The sequence below is a fragment of the Stenella coeruleoalba genome (genome assembly GCF_951394435.1).
Source record: "Stenella coeruleoalba genome assembly, chromosome: 14".
Taxonomy (NCBI): Eukaryota; Metazoa; Chordata; class Mammalia; order Artiodactyla; family Delphinidae; genus Stenella; species Stenella coeruleoalba.
In genome coordinates this window covers 7,269,822-7,287,880 of record NC_137160.1, presented here as the reverse complement: position 1 = coordinate 7,287,880, position 18,059 = coordinate 7,269,822, and the positions used below count along the sequence as shown (strand labels likewise).

Below are 18,059 nucleotides of genomic sequence, written 5' to 3'. Positions count from 1 at the left end.
GGTCTTATATTCATAGTTAACAATCCTTTTATTTATTGCTAATAATAACAAACGTATAGTGCTCACTATCTACCAGAAATTGTTCTTTATATTATATATATATTGATGCTTTGTATAAATTAGCTCATTTAATCTTCACAACCATCATATGAGACAGATAGCATTGTTATTCCTCTTTTACAGACAAGGAAATTGGTGCACAGACAGGTCTATGAACTTGCCCAAAGTTAGCTAGTAAGTGACAGAACAGGTGTTCAAACCTAAACCATCTGGCTCTGGAGACTGTGCTTGTAACTGGTACCAGGAATGTTCATTTTGTAAGTGCCTTTTAATACTGTTTGTGCATATAATTTTACTAGTTTAATACAGAACATATAAAAAGACATATAGGAGTATTAGTATTGCAAAACCAACGTTAACCGGATATAAAAACACTTTTCTCAGACAATCACTATTAATTTATGATGTCTGTCACCCACAGAGTCTTCTACCTTTCTGCCTAAATGCACTTACCTCGGGCATCATTGGGCACCTACGTTTACATCTCTAGCCACCCAAGGTTTTCACAGCTCTTGTATAATTTTCTTTTGAAGATAAAAGAAGTGATGGATGGAGAGATAAGAAGCGCTGTGGACAGAATTGTGTCTCCCCCCCACCCAAGTTCCTATACTGAAGCCTTAATCTTCAATGTGGTGGTATTTGTAGATCGGGCCTTTGGGAGGTAATTAGGGTTAGTTGAGGCCATGAGGGTGGGACCCCTACGATGGGATTAGTGGCCTTATAAGAAGAAGAAAAGAGAGAGCCCACTCTCTCTGCCATGTTAGGACACAGAGAAAAAGTGACTGCCTGCTGGCCAGGAAGAGAACTCTCACCAGGAGCGGAATGTGCTGGAGCCTTGATCTTGGACTTTCCAGCCTCAGAACTGTGGGAAATAAATGTGTGCTGTTTAAGCCACTTGGTCTGTCCCATTTTGTTAAAGCTATCTGAGCAGACACATACAAGAAGGAAGAAAAAAAGGAGTGACAGATGGAGTTCGTATGGGAATTGTAATCTGACTTTAACCAGGTCTCAAACCTATTTGTTTCTTTGTTTTGGTTACAAAATGCCTAATAACTGTGACTAAAGGTTGAAAGTTTTATATACACCTAGTTATATATACTCAGTTACATAAACATATGCTTAGCTATATAAATATGTACTTTAAAGACTTAGTTATATATGTATATGTATATACAAGTGAATACACTTTTGTTGAACTTTCCAGTTTCATGAGTTGTTAAATACTTTAAAATTTATTAATGTAGAATACTTGAAGCATTAAAAATTTTTTGTCAGCATCATTCTTTGTGTGTGTTTAACGATTATTTCCTGGCGTGTATCGCCATCAAATGACATTCTGTTATTTCTTAACATGTGTATTATTTGCTTGTATGTGTTGATTTGTTGAATTGCATGAACAGATATGATGCAACCTGGCTGTGAGATCCATAGCTCCCTTAAGAACTCAGTGTAATATGTAATTACACTTTTTATTTAAAAGCTCTTCTAGACCCAACAACTAGAATTAGAGGAGTATATTTGCTTTGAGGTTGGTATTCATATAACCACAATATTTAGATTTTTCCCATATTGATCTAGCACTGAGTAGCAGACCTGAAAGATGTTTACTAAAAACACAGTGAATACCAAATAAATAACCAACGCAAATACGGAAATCTGAAGAAATCACAGCCACCTTGTGGTCAAAAGACTGTCAACTTCTAGAAGTGTCAACTTCTAGGATGACACATTGTTTCAGAGAGCTGTATAAGAGAGCAAAAAAAGAAAAGTTTCTGGAACTGAGCCACATCTTGGGTTAATGCTGGATTTGTGGATGTAACCTGTGAGCCACTTAAAATTTTAATTTTTAAAATTTCTTTATGCCAACTATAATGTCTAGGAGAATAGATCAAGTTACATGACCAAAAGAACATTTGTATACTTGTTGTACTCTACATTTTTCTATACCAAAAACATCCCTATCATTTAAAGATATCTTTCTAATATTACTGAATTATTTAGGGCAAGATATGTGGACTAGAATCAGTATTACTTTTTTTTTTTTTTTTTTGCGGTACGCTGGCCTCTCACTGCTGCGGCCTCTCCCACTGCGGAGCACAGGCTTCGGACGCGCAGGCTCAGTGGCCATGGCTCACGGGCCCAGCCGCTCCGCGGCATGTGGGATCTTCCCAGACCGGGGCACGAACCCGTGTCCCCTGCATCGGCAGGCGGACTCTCAACCACTGCGCCACCAGGGAAGCCCCCAGTATTACTCTTAGTGGGACTGTCAAGTTATATTTCTATCAGCTTTGAAAGATTCGGCCAGGACCTGTTAGCAAAGCATAAAATATTGTGTATGTGTTTGCTTATATGTTTGTATATCTGCATAACTGTGTTTAGGAATGGAGAGTTTGCATAGAGAAGTATATGACAAGAAAGTAGCTTTAAAAATACAAAGCGATTGTTAACAGGATATAGATTGATGTTATTAAAAATGTCCCCTCTCAGCTTTCAACGTAATATCATGATATATACAGACATATTAAGGAAACACTTGAAAAGATAAAGTTAATAAATGTTTTTTAAAAAATTTTAAGCTAAATTCTAAATGGCTTTAATGATGACTAACTAAAATGGAATTGGGAGTTTCATAGCAGGGGGAATTAAAACCATTTTTCTTTTCTACTAGGCTTGAGGCCATTTAGCTGTTATCCTGTTTTTACCGACTAGCTTCCTGAGGGTGGTCCTGTGTTGCTCTTTGCTCACAGAGGTGGGTTTGTTTATTTCACATTTTTTATCTTTTATATACAGTTCTCCACATAATCACGAAAATCTGCCTGTAAGCCTCAAAGCACTTAGACATGCTTTGAATTAAGGATCCAAAACAGAGTAATAATCTACCCTCAGAAGTTCATAACATACACTCAGCACTGGGAGGGTCCTATTTGGACAGCAGGCTGGTTTTGTTTTCCAAGTGTTTTGAACTCAAAGGGAAAACAATGTTAACTTCTTAAATAAAACAGCAGTCATCAACTGCTGTTCTCATTTGAACATAGTTTGTCTTAATTTAACAGACTTTATGATGATGGGTTTAGAATATTTTTCATTTAATGATTTTTAAAGGCAGAATATTCAGGTCACAGATGCTGTATCTTTAGAATAAGGCAAAATGAAGTAGTATCAAGCTCTGTCTTAGTAAAGCGTATTATTTTGATCATTCAGAGAAGACAGGACAATAAAATATTGTGTAAAACTGTTGAGACCTTTACTTTAAAAGCTGTCCCTGCTGATGCTTTTTTCCAAGGATGACGTGGAAAGACAGCAACACCTCCTTCATGGCGGTTCTCTCTTACTCACCGACTTTAGCTGCCTCTGGTCCTGTGGGTGCCCTCCGGGGAGACTTCATGGTGGTGGCAAAGCAGCCTGTCCCACTCCTGAGTCTTTAAGCCTTTCTTTCGTAGAGTAACTTACTGCCCTAGATTTCAGTCTCATGGCAATGGCAATACTTCCTGTCGGTACCTGGTGTCAGGGAACTGTGTGAAGCTGCCTATCGTGATAACTTGCTGGACCCTGTGATGGCGTCATGGTAGCTGATGCTTGTACACCTGGTGGTCTCTCACTCCTTGAACAGGTCCAGTCCTGCTGAGCTATGTCATCATGGCATGCTTCAAGGAGGAGGTGGCACAGCTGTGGAGTCATAAGTAAACAGGCTTCTTATCACTTACTTTTCAATGGCTTCTGTACAAGGAGCCCCGCTACAGCTTCACCTACCACCCATATGATGACCATTTACAGATCTTGCTCTGGTGCTCCAGACAAACTTCTCCAAGTGGCATTTCTGTGAGGATAACCAGTTGTGCCTTATTCTCAAAACATTCAAAACTGAAATCGGCTCTACCATGACCCCCACTAAACCTGCTGGGTCTTCCAAATCCCATGTTTACCTTTTCCCCCAGTCTACAAAGAGCTGTCTGGGAGTCACCCCAGACTTTTTCTCTCTGGCCTTCTCCTTCCGTTTCTCATTGACCTTTTTCATGTCTGTGGCGTTCTTCCGGCCCCCTATCATTTGGCATGGAACCACTACGGTAGTTTTGAGTTTGATCTCTCTGCTTTCAAGTTCATAGTCCTACAATCTGTCCCTGTTCTTTTTAAAGAAAAGAGAATGAGATATAATTTATACTCACATTACTCTTGCCAGAGTTATTTTTCTAAAAAGAAAATCAGAATATGTGGTTCTCCAGTGTGAGTTAATGAAATACCTCCCACTGACTGTAGTTTCCTTATCTATAAAATAGGTAAGGAAACTTACCTAGCAGTAGAAGCTGTCCTACCTATTCATTGTGGGCATTATATTAGATGATGGATAGAATGCCTGTCCTGTAATAAAAGCTTATTGTTATTAATGTAGCAAAGCCCCCAACCCCTTGCCCTCAGGTCTTTGCCACACTGATCTGCAGAGACAGCACTGGTTCCCCCACTGCTCCCTGCAGGCTGGGTTTCAGTATTTTTCCTCTTCGAAGCTTCTCATGGCAAAACCCTCCCTCACTCCTGAATATGAACTCCTTGGAGGTCAAAAGGCTGTCTTGTTAATTTCTGAAATAATATGTGTGAAGCACTTAGCACTGAGCCTGATTCTAGGAAGAAACGTCTTTCATGGGTTAAATGCCGTGTCTGCACCTACATCTGCACGCACACCTACACCTATGTGTATCTGTACTATACCTGCATCGGTTTATACCTACACCTGTATCTAGCTCTATCCATATCTAAATCCCTATACACCTGTATCTAGCTCTATCCATATCTAAATCCCTATCTATATCCCGTCATCTACACCATTAGGAGAATGATCCTGTTAAAATAATATAACATGGAGACCAGGCTTAGCAATCTCCCAAGCAGACAGAACCATTGAAGCCACATAAACAAAACTGAATCTAGCTTATTTCACGAACATAAGCGAAACTTAGCTTGTTTCTTGTAAATACCTCCGGTAATGGTAAAAGAAACCTAAGTCCTCTTCCTGAAAATGGTATAAGATAATCACTTTTAACCAGTTCCCTGCTGTGTGGAAATCCTCTTTTAATAACCAATCAGCGTTAAGGTTAAACAATCCTTATTTTCACTTGATAAGCCATCCTGGAATGTTAGCCTCTGAGCTTCATGTCAGTTGTGCATGTCAAAGCTCCCCGTTCTAGAACTATCCTTATCTGCACAATAAACTCTTACTTATTATTAATATTTTTAATAGACCTTTATTGGAGTTTAATTGCTTCACAATACCGTGTTAGTTTCTGTTGCACAACAAAGCGAATCAGCCATATGCATACACATGCCCCCATATCCCCTCCCCTTTGAGTCTCCCTCCCACCCTCCCTATCCCACCCCTCTAGGTCATCGCAAGGCACTGAGCCCATCTCCCTGTGCTATGCGGTTGCTTCCCACCAGCCAGCTGTTTTACATTCGGTTGTGTATATATGTTGATGCTGATGATTATGATGCCCCAGCTTCGCCCTCCCACCCCATGTCCTCAAGTCCATTTTCTACGTCTACTTCTTTATTCCTGCCCTGCAACTAGGTTCATCAGTACCTTTTTTTTTTTTTAGATTCCATATATATGTGTTAGCATATGGTATTTGTTTTTCTCTTTCTGACTTACTTCATTCTGTATGACAGCCTCTAGGTCCATCCACCTCACTACAAATAACTCAATTTCGTTTCTTTTTATGGCTGAGTAATATTCCATTGTATATATGTGCCACATCTTCTCTATCCATTCATCTATCGATGGACACTTAGGTGGCTTCCATGTCCTGGCTATTGTAAATAGAGCTGCCATGAGCATTGTGGTACATGACTCTGTTTGAGTTCTGGTTTTCTCAGGGTATATGCCCAGGATCTGGTGGGTTTAATTTTGCTATTCCTGGGTTTTTGACACTCGTTTAAAATGCACATTTCACTATGACACTTCTCTGATTTAAAACACTCTAGTATCTCTTCAGAGTCTAGAAGATAGAATCCAGAAGGCTTGGAGTGTCTGGAGTGTCTTGGAGTGTCTGAGAAGCTCCCTGGATGTACATCTGTGATCTGGACATGTGTCATTGACAATATCTGTTTACCTGTTCTGGAAGAAATCCAGGTATCAGCTTTGAGAAGTAGCTTCTAAGCACTTAATCTTCATTGTCTCATTTCAGCCTCATCGCTACTGGTTGGGATGATTATGACTATAATTCCTAGCTTGTTATTGGGGAGACACAGGCACAGAAGTTTAAAACTTGCCTGTGGCCATAGGGCGTTCCATCTCCACTAGAGCTGAAATTTTGAAGGCAGAGACAGTGTCCTGTTCAAGTTTAATAATTAACAAGTGTAGCTCTAATGTTTGCTGGGGAAATGAAAAGTTTACCCATAACATGTTATCTGATAGCGGCTTCACCCTCACAACTTTGTGTAAAGTCAGTGAGCATTGCTACTGTGACAACTTCACACCTGACTTTCTATAAAGTCAGTGAGCATTGCTACTGTGACAGCTTCACACCTGATTTTACCAGAATGTGTCATGCCTCCAAAGAACCTTCTGCCCTTCCTCGTTTGGTCTGCTGTGGTGCTGATTTTTAATAGGTTTGACAAGATTGTTACCAACTTAAAAACAAGGTTGTAACAACTTTAGTAAGAATTTTTTATTTATTTACTAAATATTGAATATATGTCTATATGTTCTTGGCAAATCAGTAAATTGGTGAATTCAGCAAATTAGTCCTACTGCTGAGAAAACTCCTGTAACACCAGTGTGTTTATGAATTTAAGCTCCAGGAGGACATGGAACATGGGTATCTCGTTTAATGTTGTTTTCTTAATGCTCAGCAGTGCACCTAGGACGTAATTAATTGAATAAATCATTGCTGAATAAATAAATGTGTCTCTATATGAGATTGTGGTTGACTCTTGTACAGAAACACATTAAAATGAGCATAGCCTATGCCAATGTTCAGGCGTGTGAACATTTTGGTTAGTATTATCATTTTGTTATATGATTTGTAAGGTTGCATTAAACATACTTGAATTGGTGAGCTATGGCTCCTTGTAAAAATACAAGAAAATATAAACATGGGTTTCTAAGCTTAAGTAAGTCTAGTGATGACCACTCATCTATTATTTTAATAGATGTTTCTATTCAGCAATAGCATTTACCCAGAAAACCGGTTGTAATGATTCTGAAATTAAAGAAAAATCATAAACGTCATTATATATATTTAATGCATTCTCTCAGGCAGCATAATGGTTTAATCAGTAGATGGTTAGAAGTTAGGAAGACAAAACAAATTTTGTTAATGTGTTACATAATTTGTCTCATTTTCATGTGAAAGACTGAATTGTCGCCCAGACTTAGAATCACCATATTCAAACAATACGATTGTGATTGACTACGCAATTAGCTTTTTTACTGAGACAAACTGTGATCTTCTGGTAAAGTGCTTTATTTGGGATTATAGAGGGTTATTTCAGCCTAAAGGAAGGAGTTGAGCAATGGAATGCCAAGTTGACTTATTTTATGTAAGATCTAACTGAACTAGTCATGAAACATGAGAATATCATTTCCTATTTTTCAACCTCTGGTAAAGTCAGATATACTATATCAAATTGCCTGGTTTAGGCAATAAGATAATTCATTATGACAACTAAGAATAGATGCATGGCTGTCTTAACTATTCTTAGATTCAGGTCTTAAGACTTAAATCAAAACCCGGTCTCTGATTATTCAACCTGTATTATGTGTCAGGAACAATTATGCATTTCATTGAAGATAGAGATAAGCCAAAATCCAGGAAAGACAGTATGTTCAGACTATGAGTGAGGGGTACAATGATGAAAAATAGAAGCTCCAGGATGAGAAACACCGGGAGAAAGCACATGTATATTCATTGCCATATATTCATCTGCTCTGGTTTTCTTCATCAATTTTAAAATGCGGATCCAGTTTTGAAATATTCATTGAAAAAAACCTTTTTTCTAGACACAAGTAACAGTATCTAAAAAATCCATTGAACTTATGCCAACTATAGGAGGTTAACCATTGTGTTTTTAGCACATCTTTACCACTCATGCACTGAGAACGTATGTGTATACTTATAGATTTAATTATATAAACATATTAATAATCGTTAGATAATATATTATACATTATGTGTAATTTACTTTTCTAATATATATGTTTGTATATGTTTAAAACCCCATAAAACAAATTCAACCCACAGTCACCAGGGGCCCAGTTTGCTCCTTACCGTCTGGGAACTTCATGAACTACAAACCCTCTTGCCAGCCACCGCGTTCTCTACCTTTTGGTCCTTCCTCTGAGTCTGTACTTCCTGATTCCAGCTCTAGATCATTCCAACCCACTTCCTTCCACGCTCCTATTTTTCTCCACTTTAGAAAATCACAAATTTGTGGCCTCCAATCACCAACGGGGTGTCACGTTTCTAGCCCGTCCTTCAGTGTTTCTCTAAGACAACTGCTTTTCTTATTTATGTAACTACTGTTTCGAGACTGCATCATCCTCTCAGGCTGCTACTTCCCCCTGAAACACCACATTCCCAGAAAATACTGCCATTCATACTCTTCCTCTTTCTAATACGAAACGAATCATACCAATAGCAACAATAATAATAATAATAATGAGAATCATCAACATCTGTGAGATTGCTTAGCATGCGCTAAAGTACAATTTTACTGAATTACATGTATTCTTTAGTTTAATTTTCACCATCAACCTATGAGGTAGGTACTATTATTATTTCTTTTTACAAAAAAGGAAGTTGAAGAACAGAAAGGGCTTCTTCCTCATGGAGCCTATTATTACTGTCACTATAAATATACCGTCATCTCTGGCCACTGTTGCCTTAGTTTTTTCCCTTGACTGTGGCAGTGGTTACATGGGTATATGCATATGTCCAAACTCATCACCTTGTATACATTAACTATGTGCAGTTTTTCGTATACCAACTATGCCTCCATAAAGGACTTCTGTTTTATTGCCTGATGCCCTTCCCTGTTTATAGCTAATTCCTCTGTGTTCTGTATCCCAGCTCCTCTGTCATTTTCGAAGGCATGGTCCCTCTCTTATTTTCTCCTTCCCATCTCTAGACACCCCATTTCTATGTATGCTTATTTATTTATTTTTCTCTCTCTTTTTTTTTGGCCACCCTGTGCAGCATGTGGGATCTTAGCCACCAACCAGGGATTGAACCTGCGCTCCCTGCATTGGAAGCGTGGAGTCTTAACCACTGGACTGCCAGGGAAATCCCTGTATATTTATTTTTAGAACGAAGCTTTTGCCAATTGTGTTTCCTGGGTTCAATTTCTAAGTAAATCACTTTGTCATCTGGATTTTTTTTTTCTTTCACGTTTCCATTGGACTACTCATCCTAACTTTGCCTGTCATCTTCCAATGGCTATATCTAATGGATGCCTTTTTTTCTTATCTTTCAGCGCATTTGATGCTGCTGGAATCTCTTTTTGAATCACTTCCTCCAGTGGCTCATAGGTCAACACCGTTTCCAGCTGCATTTCCCTCATTTCTGTCAGTATCTTCTCTTTGGTTCATGGACCCCCTTCTTCAGATCACTCTTCACGTGATGTTCCCTGGAATTACTGTGCTGGTTCTCCCTTCTTTAACACCATGCGTACCCCTGAAAGACCTCACCTACAGATGATGTGAAAGCCAGTATTTAACCATGGGTTTATTTTCTTATTTCAAATGTATTGCACTGCTAGACAGCTCCATGAAGATATCCTGCGCGTGCCTTTAACTAGAACTCCTCATCTGCCCATATTCTCTGCCAGATCTGTCCCTGCCCTTGTGGTAAATGATGCTGCTGTCCTCCTAGTCACCATGTCGGCGACAGATATTAACAGGTGCCTTAGCTCCAATAAGATCAGTTCTGAAGCTCTGTCAACTCTCTACTTTCTGTCCACCCCCGTTGCGTTTACCCAGTTCAGGATATCTGGTCCTTATGTGATGATCTTTGACCATCTCGGTAAACCTATTTCCTACCACGTAGTTCCATGCACACTGTGTCCCAGCTAAGCTCACTAATGTCCAGTTTTCTGAGCATCTTTCCATATAACTATGCATTTAACTGTCATATGTTTCCCCTCTACTGTTCCTGATTACATCTGTTCATCTTATGAGATAGTTCATGTTTCCTCCTCTAAGCAGCTTTCCCTCATTCCTATGTTGAGTTCAATGCTCATCTCCTGTGTTACACATCTTCTGAGATACCCCTAAAATAGAAGTTATCACGCTGACTACAATTCAGTGCAGCTTTTGGTTTACTTGCTTCTTGTTCCCCCTGAGCTCTGAGACACAGCAGGGCTCTCTGTTGTTTATTTCTTTGCCTCCAGCTCATCCTGCAATGTCATGTCAGAGTAAATGTTCCATAAATGCTATTTGACCAGTTGAATGAATTTCAAGTGACCACTTAACCAAAGAGAAAATAACAGATTAAACTCATTTTCACTACAACTATAGAGTGTGAAGTAGCAGTGCTTAGAATAAATTTTCTCAGCTATGAACCCGTGTTTGTATAAATATCTTGTAGATGTGCATTCTGTGTCATGATGAGACGGATTTTTTTCACCCTTATTTAGTTCTGAGTTGGAATTTGCATACACCTAGTGTGGTGAAATGATACAGAAATTGGAGTTGAAAAAGAACGAGAAGCTTTCACATTCCCTAGTAACCTTTCTATAGCTTCAGGAGATTTTTGCTGTCTGCCTATAAGCCAGGGAATCATAGTCACTGAATCAAAGTCGGAAGATGCTTTGGGAATCACCTATTCCGACACCATTATTTTTATATATGAGGAAACTGAGCCCCACTGGACTAGTTTCCTAGGGCTGCCATAACAAATGACCACAAACTTGATGGCTTACAACAACAGAAACGTACTCTCTCAGTTCTGGAGTTTCCAAGGTCAAGATCAAGATGTGGGCAGGGCCAAGCTCCCTCTTAAGATTCTAGCAGAGAATGCTTCTGCGTCTCTTCCAGGTTCTCATAGCTCCAGCCTTTCCTTGGAGTATGGCACCATCACTCCAATCTGGCTGCATCGTCCATGGCCTTTGTCCCCATGTTTTTTCCCCCTCTGTCTCTAATAAGGATACATGTTATTGGCTTTAAGACTCACTCTAAGTCCAGGATGATCTCACTATGAAATCCTTAATTGCATCTGTAAAGACGCTTTTTCCAAATAAGGGCGCATTTTGAGGTTCCTGATAGACATACTTTTGGGGTCCACCATTCAACCCGCTACAAGTAATAGCAGAACCGCAGCCAGATCTCGTCCCCTGTCCCTGAATTGAGCACGGCTGCAGTCATCCTGCTCACTCAGCAAAGGGGAGAAATGAAATTGATCTCATATGGGCCAGATCTCATCCATGATTCATTTTCTCCATTCCATTATATGTGTTCTGAAACACACAAGATTGGAAAAAAAAGACGTGCGTAATGAAAATTGTTGAGGTTCTGTTCTGAGTGGTGCCCCTAATTCTTTTCTACACTATTTGGCTGAATTATCTTTGTAGATATATTGCCCTCCAGGAAAGAATCAATAGGTGCTCTATCCTATTTCAGTTTCTTCGCATATTAGTTGTATGTTTTCTTTCTACATATAAAAAATAAGGTTGGGTTTTCTAAATTTTTTTTCATCAGAATCAGTTTTTCTACTGCATAGACACAACTCAGTTGGCATTCACAGGCATGTGCAAGCATTCAGAAGTAGCGCTAGTACCACTTAATGCTGAAAGCATGGTAAAGATGCCAGCATGTGTGAAGAGTGGCTGTTACGTGTAAGTAAGGACTTTTCCCATATGTTCCTCCCAGCCATCCAGGTGAGGAACTGAAATTCAGAGGGTTAATTGAGCAAATCAGTGTCTGGTCAAAGATTTGGATTCTGTACTGTGTGTGGCCAAAGCATATATTCTTTTCTAAATGTCTGTCAGTCTCTCTTGATTTGGTGTAGTAACAACGACACAAGCAGAACTAACAGAACAACAGATATGTATTTGGTGGCAGCCAAAATCCATCAGAGCTGTCAGTCATCATATCATCTTTGATACTGGAGCTGCACCTGTGGGTACGTGGTGCGGGGAGATCAGAGGCTTAGAGTCACAGGAAAGGATGCAGCCAAGTTCTACACCAGTCTCTCTAGTAACCAGTCTTAGCTAAGCGTTCACCAGCACTCATGAGAGGAGGAATGCGGAGTTAACCACACAGCGCGTGGATTTATATTGGGTTCTTTTCTATGCATTTGCCTACTTGACTGAATAGCTAGTAAATAGAATATAACCTTTCTGTAGGTTTCAGTTCTTCTAAATAACCATAGTTTTGGATTTATAAATACCTAAGCCATAAGAATTTGCTATTAAAAGGGGAAAGCAATCAAAATCTCTGTTACTAGCCTGGAGCACTGAATGCCTGATGAGATGCAAGGTTTCAGAGGCAACTGTTCTACCAAGGATCTCACTTGTACCCTATTCTATTTCATTGTTAAAACAGTTAAGAGCAGTGTTTTGTTTGTCTCATTCATCAAAATTACATAAGCCTTTAAATATACAGTTTATAAATGCCTATGACCAAATTCAGCTATACATCTTAGGCCTATAGTAATTATTTGATGCATTTATTGTCATTCTATTGCTATAAAAGATATATGGAAAAATAGCAGGTACTGTAATTATGTTGAATTATTATGAGGATTATGTCCTAATACTGCCTAATTTTGTCTGTATCCAAATTATGTGATGAAACGGTTGAGTGCTTTTAGGAGATTGTAAACTATTTGAGAACTATCAAGTTTTCTTGAAGAGCTTTGATCCCATTAGATAGGACTTCAGTGATCATATGTTGAATTAATGTTATAGTGAGTGGGAAGATGTGTTTTCTTACGTTAATGACATGTTGATATTGTCTCTTCCAAAGAGGAATTGTAATGAACAATTGCACATATCGGCTGGCACTTGCCAGAACGTGTGTTAAACCGATTTGCCCAGGTCTGACGTCTCCCATCTCCATATCTGGCCCTCCTACTCTTTCCTGCTGTCTAAGTGTCACATGTGGCTTTGAAGTCAGCCCCTAGTCACTAGCTCAGTATTTCAGGTCAGAAGAGCTCAGCTCTAAGTTCTTTTTTTATTTAGTCAACATATATTAGTTAAGATGCTCGGGATACCAAACAAGTACAGTTCCTCTTCTCATGGAATGTCTAACCAGGTGAGCAAGGCCAGACATCGAATATGTAATAAGGATGCCAAGTGTTATAAAAGTGGACATGCAGGACGCCATAGATTACAACAGGAGCTCGTCTTACCTGAAGCTTCGGGGAAGCCATCCCAAGGGAAATGGCATTCCAGAAATCTGAGGGGTGTGGAAACAGCAGAGTGAAGAGAAGGGCCAGAGTGCTTTAGCTGCAGCAGTGCATGTTAGAGGAACTTTCTGGAAGAACAGAGGAAGACAAGCATGATTGAAGGGCAGAGACAAGGGAGTCACGGGGTAGAGGGTTTGTAACTCAGAACAAGGTTTTTAACTTGGCCATGGGAAGTCATTGAATGCTTTCAAGAGGAGAGCACAGTCAGTGAGGCAGCACTGCCCCCTTGCCTGCCCTAAGTTCACGTGCAGCTCTCTGTGTTGGAGAGTTCCCAGGCTCCCTGGTGCACCCTCTCAATGGGCTCTCCTCCCTGGAAACTTCTTTGGTAGCACAGTGTGTGTTCAGCTGGTGTATGAGTCAGCAAAGCATTGGGCGTTTCATGCCATGACCATCAATTCTCAGCAAAGGAGAGAGAGCGGAGTTTTTCATCCTTCAGAGGGAAGATACTGAGGAATCACTCTCTGATCCTCTAAAAAGCCCTAAAGGGACTGAGCTCCAGTTACTCCTCTGAGTAACCTACTTACTAGATTTCTCCATTCTCTACTGCTTCACTTGTATTTCCAGAGTCACATCCTAAATAAACTGCATGCAGGAAAGTCCTTATCTCAGTGTTTTCTATTTAGGGAACTCAAATGAGGGTTAGTACTGAAGTTACAATGAAAAGCAGACTCTAAGAATAGGGTTCTGGAAACTGGACCTTTCACGGGTGATGTTTACCATTTCTGACAGTAGTAAATGGAATAGTGATAATCCCCGGAATGTTGTGTCATCATAATTACCCCGTCACCCCTGCGCATTGGTTGAGGTAAGGCTGAAGCGGAACCAGTAACTTATGCAGTGACCTCTGTATCTGAGTCCAGTGCGGGGGCAATGGTAAGTACATGGATTGTAGAGTTGTCTTCTATTTGTTAACATCCCTTGAAGCCTAAAGAAAGAAAATAACAGGCTCAGATCAACAGCTGTCCTTTACGGAGCATTTGGAAAAGTGGAACACTCCTACAGCCACAGGACAGGTTGTATTACAGATCTGACGGGAGATGAAAATCTGAAGGAAATGGAACGCACAGCCTGGTAGTTCTCTCATGTAAAAGTCAGGGTCCTAATAATAAAGTAGTAGGACCCTGAGACATGGGATGGGGACTTTTGGGTGGAGTCATGATAACCCTGAACCCCCAAATTCTCATTTGAACAGTTCACCTGTAGTGGAATGAACCCTAAGCCTAACCCTAACCCAGTCATGTTGACAGTTTCCAAGCTGTCACATCCTCATCTCTCTTATTTCTACCTGGCAGCTGCCGTCAGTGACACGAAAGCTCACCACACCCATGGATAGACTTGGAAATGGTTGATATTTCATGTCCACTGGAGTAACTATCAACAAATGCTGGCTCTCCCATCCCTCACTGGGACGTTCTCTGCTTCAGATGTGCTCTGTGATTCTGAGATGTGCTCCGTTGGGTTGCTCAGAAGTGCCCACCGGTTGCCCTTTGTAGTCGTCTACTCAGGGCTCATTGCCATTTGCTGTCTCCTTTCCCCACTCCTTCACCTGTGCTTCTGGTGGTCACCTCCCAGACAGCTTACCTAGACCCAAGTCCTTGTTTCAGGGTCTAGTTGAGGAATCTATCCTAACACAGAATTTTAAAAGTTCATTCTGGTTGCAATATGGGATGTGGCTGGAGCGGGTCGACGGAACCAGAGAGAATGTGGAGAGACCAATAAGGAAAGTATTAGTCATTCAGGAGAAAGATACAGTGGTTTAGGCAAGCATTGTGGCTGGGCATGGGCAAATTCTAGAGATGGAATCTACAGTACAAAATTGATTGCATATTGAGTGGGGAAATATTTAGATTAATTTCCTGCCTGTAATAGTTGCCCCTTTTGCTACCTTGGGACCCATGTCTGCTACCACAATGGCTCTTAGCATTGGCTTTTCCAACATTTGCGGGGGAAGGACATTTTGCGTCTGAGCACAGGTCCACTTCTGGGATTTTGCTCTTTATTTCCATCCATCTCCTCAAGTTAACTACCACGTATACTTGAATCTCCACATACCATCACCCATCAGATTTCAATTATGTTTCACGTGCCTTTTTACCACCTTCCGGTTGCTTCCTGGTTGGCCCATTCTCCTGTTTAACTCTAGTGGTTCTTTCTTGCTTCTCGGTCTGACTCTTCACCATCAGGCATCCCTGATCTAAATGAATCCTTGCTCAGGATAAGGAACAGATAATCATCAATTATGTTACTACCAGTCTAAACAAATATCCCCATCCAGTTGCCTCAACTCATGCAACTCTTCAGAACCGCTTACACGTTACCGGTATCATGTAAGGATACGTCCTTTTTCTTAAAAATGGATGCTTTTGATAGGTATTGAGTGTTATTTTTTCTATGCATGAGAGAGATCTCAAGGGCAATTCTGTCTACCTCTTTCCTTAAATTCCACCTCTTTGCTGGAGTGGGCAAGCCTCCTGTTTGGCTGAGAACGCAGATCTCTATTCAACTTTCACAACGTCATGGCAACTCCATCTCCTTACATCTGGTGCATAAAGGGTACAGTTCTGGCTCTTTACCACATCTCAGAATATCTGTACTTAAAAGCCCCTGTTAGTGAATCAGTAAGGATTGACGACAAGCCAGGACCTGGCAAAATCTTACCTAAGATCTTTAATATTTGTAAAGATTTGTGTTGTTAAGTAAATAAGCCATGGAAAATGTTAAATCATAAAAATGATATAACTAGTCATTAAAGGAGAAATGTTACATGTATCTGAAGAAGCACCATTACACTATTTCTGTGGCAGAGAAACCTAGCTGTTTATAAAAGTCCATATCTTCTTCTTTCTGGCCACATGGCTAGACTACATTTTGTAGTTTCCCATGAGGTTAGGAATGGCATGTGACTGAGTTCACAATTGCAATGAAATTGTAAGTATATACGATGTCCCTTTACCTAAAATTCTGGCGAGGTCTCCTCTTAGTGCTGTCGCTTTCCGGTGGGCTAGAATGGAGACCACCACCAAGGTCACCTTGGAAAAGATTCACTGAAACCCTTTGTCTTCCTGGTCAATGAATCACAGTGCTGAGATGGCCTGTCCCCACCTGTGTCTGGTCTGTTCCCTGAGCAGGCAACAAACTTTCCATTAGAACTGTTGCAGTTGATAGCTTACCTGGTTGATACAGTACCACAGTAAGAGTTTAATTCAGGCTGGATATTCTAAAGTACACTTTTTGGAAGATGTGGATTTTAACTGGATCTTGAAAGACAGGGTAGGCTATGAATTGGCTGACGTAGGGGTGGATATTCAAGATATATGATAATACAAAACGAAAATCAAGGAGAACTTTTTGTGCAAATAGGTTTGGAAGGGCTACAAACAAATCAGTTTGGGCAAAGTAAAAAGATTTTAAGAGTAGTTCAGAGCATGGATAATAGGATTGAGCCAGGTTTTGAGAGACCTTTAATAGCTGGATAAATACTTTGATTTCATAAGGTTGGCAATATATATATATATATATATATATAAATGTAAAAAAATATATATTAAAAAAATGAGGGCTTCCCTGGTGGCACAGTGGTTGAGAGTCCGCCTGCCGATGCAGGGGACACGGGTTCGTGCCCCGGTCCGGGAAGATCCCACATGCCGCGGAGCGGCTGGGCCCGTGAGCCATGGCCGCTGAGCCTGCGCGTCCGGAGCCTGTGCTCCGCAATGGGAGAGGCCACAACAGTGAGAGGCCTGCGTACCGCAAAAAAAAAGAAAGAATGTTAAGAAAGTAGATATGGCTATTCTAGCTATGAAGAGAACTCTTGTCTTCCCATAGTCAAATTTAAATTCTGAGGATTTTCTTCTATTTTGTAAATAAAAATTAAAAGGCAGAAACAATTAGTTTGAACTGCCTCTCTGCGTACCAAGAAATTGCCTAATTATTTTGATGAAATGGTAGACATGTATTCTTTAGAACTGAGGTTGCTTGACCAGCATTTGTAATGGTCTTTTTACTCACTGTGCTCTCAGTCTGATGACAAAAACAGATATTCAAGAGCAATTACATAATTACAGTTGGGTCTAAGCGCTTACAAGGAGGGTTATAGACATGACTGTGTAGCGTGGATCCTAATGTCACAAAGGGGGGGCAAATTGGCATTCAGGACGCTTTCCTGAGCAGTGGCAGTTATGGTCAGTATGGGACATGGGTCCTCCCAAGGATCATCAATTAATTTATAAGGTCGAATAGGGCTGGGGGTGGAGAATATCAAAGGGGCAGTTGGTACACTATGTAGGAAACACGAAAGCACAGATAACTCAGGAGGAAATGAGCAATAACTACTTGGCTTATTGAACGTTCTTTAGTGCAGAGGAGAATGTAATGTAAAGGGGAGTGAAGGTAGGACCAGAAACCATAAAACTTAAGTTTCAGGTACACCGATTTAAATCCATTAGAGCTTCCCTACTTGGGAAACTGCTCAGACAGTGGTTAGAGAAATGGGATAGATAGCACCCGTATCCTCAGTGATATACTTAGAGTCGTTTAAAATGTTTATTGTCAGGCTGCCTTTAAATTTACCAGGAAAAAAAAAAAAACCCACCTAAAACTCTTGTACCA

At 40.3% G+C, this 18,059-nt stretch overlaps 1 protein-coding gene across 10 annotated transcripts in view; it reads left to right on the top strand.

The window, feature by feature from the left end:
* LOC307196893 (uncharacterized protein) overlaps positions 1-18,059 on the top strand; it is a 965,113-nt gene that overhangs the window by 263,817 nt on the left and 683,237 nt on the right. For 5 of the 10 annotated variants that reach the window (XR_013831268.1, XR_013831269.1, XR_013831270.1 and 2 more), the window contains one exon: positions 2,729-2,809. The gene's annotated coding sequence lies outside the window, so the exon portion shown is untranslated. Of the gene's footprint in view, positions 1-481; positions 1,259-2,728; positions 2,810-6,030; positions 6,657-18,059 lie in introns of those variants that run through there. The other 5 variants (XR_013831273.1, XR_013831274.1, XR_013831275.1 and 2 more) reach the window with 4 other exon arrangements.